Here is an 8,364-nt window from a genome sequence, read left to right as displayed (position 1 = left end):
AGATGGAGCCAAAGGTGTACAAGTTAAGCCTTGGTGCACAAATCTGGCCTGCACTGGCCAGACCAAAGCCTGGTGGCCAGTTTGGAAAAGAAAAAGTGAAGTGGAGCTGGCTGTGTTTGGAAGGAAAAGTCCAGGGTGAGCTTATTTCTCCAGTCAGGAAGAAGAGATAATGGAGAAAAGGGAACCCTCCTATAGTGTTGGTGGGAATGTAAATTGGTACAGCCACTATGGAGAACAGTGTGGAGGTTCCTTAAAAAACTAAAAATAGAGCTACCATACGACCCAGCAATCCTGCTCCTGGGCATATATATGGAGAAAACCATAATTCGAAAAGATATATGCAACCCAATGTTCATTGTAGCACTGTTTACAATAGCCAAGACATGGAAGCAACCAAAATGTCCATCGACTGAGGAATGGATAAAGAAGATGTGGTACATATATACAATGGAATTTTACTCTGCCATGAAAAAGAATGAAATTCTGCCAGTTGCAGCAACATGGATGGACCTGGAGATTATCATACTAAGTGAAGTAAGTCAGACTGAGAAAGACAAATATCATATAATATCACTTATATGTGGAATCTAAAAAAAAATGATACAAATGAACTTATTTACAAAAGAGAAACAGACTTGCAGACTTAGAGAGTGAACTCATGGTTACAGTGGGGAAGGGTGGGAGGAGGGATAGATTGGGAGTTTGAGATTGACATGTACACACTACTATTTTTAAAATAGATAACCAACAAGGACCTACTGTATAGTACAGGGAACTCTGCTTAATATTCTGTAATAATCTAAATGGGAAAAGAATTCAAAAAAGAAGAGATACATGTACATAACCATTTTTTGTACATACATAATGGAATCACTTTGCTGTACACCTGAAACTAACATAACATTGTTAATCAACTATGCTCCAATATAAAATAAAGATTTTAAAAATAAAGTGAGATGTTACTAGGGATGTAATGTACAACATGATAAATATAATGAACACTGTTATATGTTATATATGAAAGTTGTTAAGAGAGTAAATCTAAGAGTTCCAATCATAAGGAACAAGTTTTTTCTATTTAACTTTTATCTATATGAGATGGTGGAATGTTCACTAAACTTATTGTAGTAATCATTTCATGATGTATTAAGTCAAATCGTTACGCTGTACACCTTAAACTTATACAGTGCTCTATGTCAATTATATCTCAATAAAACTGGAAGAAAAAGAAATGTGAAAGAAAAAAGAAAAAAGAAGAGGTGACTGGCCTGTTTCAAGGGAGCATGCCTGGGGACTATTTAGCATTCTGTTAAAAGAAGAGACAAGCTATGGTAAATCAAAGCCACAGTCTGACTTTTAGATGCCCCTTAAGCCCACCCATGTGGTCCCACCAGAATCTTGTTACTTCACACAACACATTAATATCTCCTTACTTTGGGAGAAGGAAAAAGGGAAGTGCAAAAGCGATCAGAGTAGGAACTTGAACTCCTTTCTCACTCTTATCACTCCAAATATAGTAATCAGGAATAGCAGGTTGCAAAACTGTATGTATTTGCATAATTTCTTTATCAGAAAACATGCATGTTTGTATAATATATGATAGAAAAATTTAAAAGATTCATATTAAAATATTAGTAGTATATATTTCTAGATGATTATAAAATATTTTTATTACTTAGCAGTATTTTCAAATATTTCTGTAATGGACAGTTTTATTTGTGAAATAAAATAATTTTAGAGTGAATGGAAGATATTGACAAAGATTCTGTCATTGATCAAACTCTACTCAGGTTCCTTTGAGCTCTCTTTCAACCAGGCCTGATTTTTGGACTTCCATATTCGTCCCTGAATTGTCCAGTTTTATCAAAATTCTTGCTAAGTCTGACCAGTACCCCTACCCTTGGTATCTGATCATCCTTGATACATAATTAGGTTCCTTATCCTCCACCATACCCCAGGTGATGTCTGATCACCCTAGACTGCCTTCAGCAATACTATGAGGTGGGTTTAGCCAGAATCCCCTTACTTCTGTTGTTTCTTCTTGGTAATTTTCCATCCACTGCCCCCCTCCCTGCTCCTTGGCTATAAATACCCACTTGCTTATGTTATATTCAGAGTTGAGCTCAACATCTCTCCCCCACTGAAGTGGTCCCTACACCTAGTAAAATAGCCTACGCTTGAATAAAGTCTTCCTTACCATCTTCAGCAAGTGTCACTGAATGATTTTTTCCTTAATAGCATCCAGATTGGATGAAAAGAAATAAATGTATTTTAAACAGATAATATAATAATCTATGCAGAAAAATCAAATGGAATCCACAAAAAGCTACTACAACTAACAGATGAGTTTAGCAAGTTTCCAGAATACAAGATCAATATTCAAAAATCAACTGCACTTCTGTATAGTGGTAATAAACACTCAGAAATTGAAGTTTAAAATACTGTGTACAATTATAATAAGCATATGAAAACTCAGTTTTAAATCTGGCAAAAAATGTGCAAGACCTATAAATGGAAAAAGAGCAAAAGCTTTTCTGAGGAAAATTAAAGAATACCTAAATAAATGGAAAGATGGGTTAGAGGATTCAATATTGAAAAAATATCAATTCTCCCCAAATGCATTTATACATTTAATAAAATTCCAATCAAAATACCAGCAGGATTTCTTGTAGATATTGACAAGCTGATTCTAATACTCACATGGGAATGCAAAGAATATAGAATAGCCAAGACAAGTTTGAAAAAGGAGCAAAGTTAGAGATCTAACACTATCTGATTCTAAGATTTAACATAGAACTTTATTATCAAGATAGTGTGGAATTGTTGTAAAGATAGACAAGCAGATGAGTAGACTAGAATATAGTCCAGAAATAAACTATAAATATATGGATAGCTGATTTTGAACAAAGCTGAGAAGGTAATTCAGTGAAGAAAGGAGAGTCTTTTCAACAAATGATGCTGGAACATCTGGATACCTATATGAAGAAAAATGAACTATAATCCAAATCCTATACAAAAATTAACTCAAGATGGATCATAAACCTAAATAAACAACCAAGAAATATGACATCAAAAGCACAACCTATAAAAGAAAAAATATTGATAAATTAACTTCATTAAATAAAGAATTAAATTAAATATATTGCTGTTAAAAATTGCTAAAATGAAATGACAAACCATAGAATTTCAGGAAACATGTTTAAATCATATATCTGATAAAACACTCATATGTAGGATATGTGAAGAACTCTCAAAGCTCAAATATTAGAAAACAAATTTTAACTACTGAAACAGTTAAAAATGGGCTAAAAAATTTGAAGAGACACTTCACTAAAGATGGCCTACAGATGTCAAATAAGGGCAGAAAGATTCTTAATCATCATTAGCCATCAGGGAAATGCAAATTAAAACCTCAATGAGATACCACAACCCACCTGTTAAAATAACTGAAATTGAAAGGACAATCCACTCCAGAAGCAGCAATACAGACCTTTGTATCATAGATAGGCAACACAATAAATTAGAAGATAATTACACAAAATTGAAGGGGGCAGTAAATTTACATCAAATTTTCTTTATGTTAAAAGTTCCCTCGGCACATTCTAGTTACCTCTGCACATCCTACTGCTTACTCAGCCCTTCTGCAGAGTTTTCGCAGTGAATCCTCTTTAATCTATGTTATTTTTTCTCCACTTTTTTGCCTTTCATTAGCAAAATTCTAAGGAAGCAGGAAAAGGATTAATGCATCTATCAAACAATATGCCCTTTTTCCCTGGTATGTTGCCAGACACATTTCAATTGGAAGTTATTTTTTTAAAACTTTTTAGATATAAAATCAAAATGTCACAAGTAAGTAAATTAAGGTTTATTTTATGAATGTTCATGGATAATTTTCTCTGTTAATGCACAAAAAGCAAATCTGAACACATTACCACCATGTTCAAAATCATGTTAATAATTTTTCTTTAAGTTGGGGTAAAGAACAAAGTCCCTGACCTGGCCTCCAAAGTCCTGTGTTATCTAAATATGCTGGCCTCTCCGACCCCATAGGGCTCCTCCCTGCTTCTCTTTTTGCAAGCCACATTTACCATGCTGTGCTTCTCCAGTTACCTAGGTTCTCTGATAATCTGATAGTCCCTCCAATGATGAAGGCCCTGTGGATGGGACCTGTCCACAGGCAACAATCACTTTGTTAGAGTTGAAGACCCCTGGGCCCCACACAGACATACTGAAACAAAATCTGCCTTTTAACAAGATTTCCAGGAGGTTCACAGGCAATAAAGTTTGAGGAGCACTGATCTAGATCACCTCTCACTGTGATCTTTTTTTTCCTTTGCTCCTCCCTAGATCTTTGCTTAGTAAGATTTCTCATCAGATTTCAGCTTAAAGTTGGGAGTTAGGTGTGAGTCTGGAAGGTGAGCTACAGTTTGCACGAGGAGGACAACTTTACTTGGGGTTCACTCCTGAAGGGAGTCTAGAACTTTGACCTCATTAAAATCATGTATGATTAGCTCAGACAATGGGATACTAAGCAGAGCATCAGAATTTATAGATAAATTGAAGTTTTCATAAACATATCAGATGTGTCATCTGTGGTGAAAAGTAATGGCATAAAGTGTGGTTTCTACTGTTAAAACTGGAACTATCTACAATGATTGATGTTTATAATTTCAGAGCCTATGATGCCCCATGGGACAACCTGCCTTTCTCATACATGTCCAAGTCCACAGTGCCCAGTAAATGCTTAGCTTTGCCCTAAAGGGAATCCTTGCAGGGGGTATCAAGGCAATTTTAGTTCTTCAGTCCTCCTTCTTCTGGCAAAAGTACACAGTTGTATAATTGTTTGACCCTTCTGTTCAAAGCAAATTAATATAAACTATAATTTCCTGAGCTTGGGAAGTCTCCAAAATGAATCAGTGTGCAAAGAATTGCTACCTATGTTATTGTCATTTCTGTGCTGTTGTAAAGAAAGCCTAATGTATTGACAGGATATTCACAATTTCTCATAAGATATGGGTAAGAGAGAAATGATTTGTATAATATTCATTATTCTTTATATAAAAATTAAAATACTGTTTATAATAATTTTAGATTGGGTTCATAAGATGTCAAAATAGCCACGTAGAAATGAAAAAAAGTGAATTAATTGTGTATTTTACTTTTGTGATTAAAATTTAGACATGTAAAATAGCTGTAAGACAGAATTGTTCCCTTTAATTTAATGATGTTTTATTATTTTGTTAACCTAACTATAAAGATTTATAAGGTAAATTCTGGTGAACCAGAAAGTTAAATAATTTTAAATTGGGTTTAATGTTTCAGGTCATATGATTCTTATATGAGAAATCATTTAGAGCTTTCTGACAAAAAGACCCACTCTGATTAGTTAACTGATTAAAACTTTTAAGGTAAATCACTTAAATATTAATTCCTATATTCCTTCACATACTTATGAGAAAAATTTTATTGAATATTTTGTATATATAGCATAGAAATATATACATGCATTGGAATATAAATGAAAAAAGTATATAAATCATATATATATATATGTTAGGAAATATATAGACAATGTTTCTCCACTATGTTTTCCAGCATTTATGAATTAATAAGTACCCACACACAAAATAAATTTGAGAACTTTCAATTACTTAGTGATTGGGATTGAAGAGAAGGAAGGAAATTTCATATAAAAATCTACTTAATAACTGAAATTCTTGATGTTCATTATTTATATCACCTATATTCAAGATCCGGTTTGGGATCAGTTTTTGATTCTCCCCGCAAAACTAAAAAGCCCACAATTGGTGGAGAGTAAAGTGCTCTCAAGTTAAATGAGCAGGATTTCTAGATAAGGTAAGTTCTAATTACTCTAATAACAGAGAGAAAGTAATTTTAAATATGGAAAGAACTTTCTGTCAGTGCCAATATATTTATTAACAACACACAATTTGTAAGATACAATTTAAAATAGAAGTCTCTTTTTCATACACAAATTCTAGAGGAAAACAAACTTTGCATAAAAAAAAGATTCAGGACAGACAACCTTGGGGAACACCAGAGTTAAAACAAACACTCACCCCCAAGTCTCTGAGCCTTTCCCTTTACAGGTTTCCCCTGCTATCTGAAAGTAGAACATTCCTATGAAACCTTTTAAAAGCTGAAATGGCATAAAGAGAAGAAGCTATTACCTTAAGACACATCTTCCTAACAGACGGACAAAATAAATCAAGATAAAGCACAGATACAGACTCAGTTCAAAGATATGATGGCTTGATGCTGCTAATGATAAATGTAGTTCCCAGGGAAGGAGCTTGGTGGGGCCATTCTGGCTGCTGGGGGGTGTGTGTCGTCTCTATAGCTGCTTGCTGCAAAAGAAATGCTGAACACTGTTTTTGTCTTTTATTGGTAATAGCAAAAATCCTTTTCGGATCTCTTTTGGTTAGTGAAAACAATTATTAATATAGTTCTTTCATAAAAGAGAAGTGGTGGTAAAGCAAACTTTTGAAAAGCGGGGCATACCTATATTTCCTCTTCAGCTTTTCTTGGACACTTGCTCTCTCAGATACTTCCTTCTCAGCTCTACTTTGGCTTGTCTTTCCTATACTTATCCATCTATGTCTCTTGATATTTTCCATCTGTTATCTCCCCGCTGTTTTCTTTTCACCAACACACATTATCTTCCCACTTTTCCTGTTCCCTTTCTCCTCTCAACTCCTTACTCTCCTCTCTTTTGAAAACTTTCATTAAAATATTCTAGAGGGAAAAAAAAACCCCATATGTGTCTAGGAGAAGTAGGAAAATGTCAATGGTTCTCCACCTTTCGTGGAGTACTCCAAATCCTTCCACCCACTTGTTTCCCTTTCACTTCTCATTAGTCTCTGGCCTTAACTCAATCACAAAATGCAAACTGCTCTCACTAAAGCCACTAAAAATCCCTTAATTTCCACACTCAGTGAAATCTGATCACCCTTTGTCCTACTAGACCATTTATTTTGGCATTTGACACATCATTCTCTTCGTTCATTTTGAATATCTTTTCTCTAAGTTCATAACACTCAGCTTTCTAGTCTCCTTCCTGCTTCTCAGCTCAGTATCCTTTTCTGGTCTCACCCTAGTCTTTCTCTGTTGTGAACCAGGCCTCTTGGTTGCCACAGGAAATGAGTTAATTGAATGGAAATAGCTCTAACATAGAAATGCATGAGACAATGGAGAAATCAGGTGAAAAAATGATCAGGAAGAGAAGGAAGCAAAGGAGCTAATCAACAGCCCAAATCATGACCCAACACCAGCTCAATGAGACCTGCTGCCACTGATGTTGAGGTTGGAATGCCAGCTCACACTCACAGTGCCATGGTTGTGGATGCAGGATGCGTTTGCTGGAGTCTTGATATTGCTGTCTTTGCAACCAGTATTCTCTTTTGTCCCGGTACATTTTTTTTCTCTCTCTCTTCTTATTCCAAATGTAGGTTTTGTGGATTTGATTTGACAAATCTAGGTCAAGTTCCCTCACTCTATGTGCAAGGGGAATGGGAAAGTCAGTTTCTAGTTTTTTGGCTTCTTTTTTTTTTAATTAATTTTTTATTGGAGTATAGTTGGTTTACAATGTTGTGTTAGTTTCTGCTGTACAGAAAAGTGAATCAGTTATAAATATACATATATCCACTCTTTTTAGATTCTATTCCCATATAGGTCATTATGGCTATCATCTTTTGGCTTCTTGAATGGGTGATACCCTCTACCAGCCACCACGACTACGTGGGAGAAAAGGGGATCAGATGTTGGCTATCTAATATATGCTGTGTATCCACTGTGTAACCTCTTTAATATAAGTTCCTCAAGTTTCTTTCTGTGCCCTTCTTCTTCTTATGCACATTCTTCAATGGATAGGTTATCAATAAATATGCCTTCAGCTACCCCCAAAACTCCTAAGACATTATTTCTATTAAGCTATTTGTAGACTCATATTACTAAGTACATCTCATCTTGATGTTCAGAGGATGCTCTCTCCACAAACTGGCCACTGCAGCTGAGATCTTGATTTCAACTTTTGCTGTCCATCTAGCCAGTCACCAAGTGACTCTTCTCTCCTTCACTGACCATCCCTTTCACATCTAATGTCACAAGGTCCTAGTGTCTCTGCATTTTGAATTCTTTTGCATCTATCTCTCTGTCTTCCTCATGACAACCAAAGTTATATCACCAACGGACTAGGCACTACACATGCATTTGTGGAGCATTTTTTTAAAGTACAGATCCCTAGAACTGAATCTTGACCCACTGAATTAATTTCTACAGTAATGTCTCACAATGTATATTCTGCATAAAAAGCTCCACAATCAATTCTGATGTGTAATCTGGTTA

Source organism: Grampus griseus (genome assembly GCF_964374135.1).
Source record: "Grampus griseus genome assembly, chromosome: 5".
Lineage (NCBI taxonomy): Eukaryota > Metazoa > Chordata > Mammalia > Artiodactyla > Delphinidae > Grampus > Grampus griseus.
The sequence above is the reverse complement of the archived record's forward strand: the minus strand, read 5'-3'. Positions refer to the sequence as shown.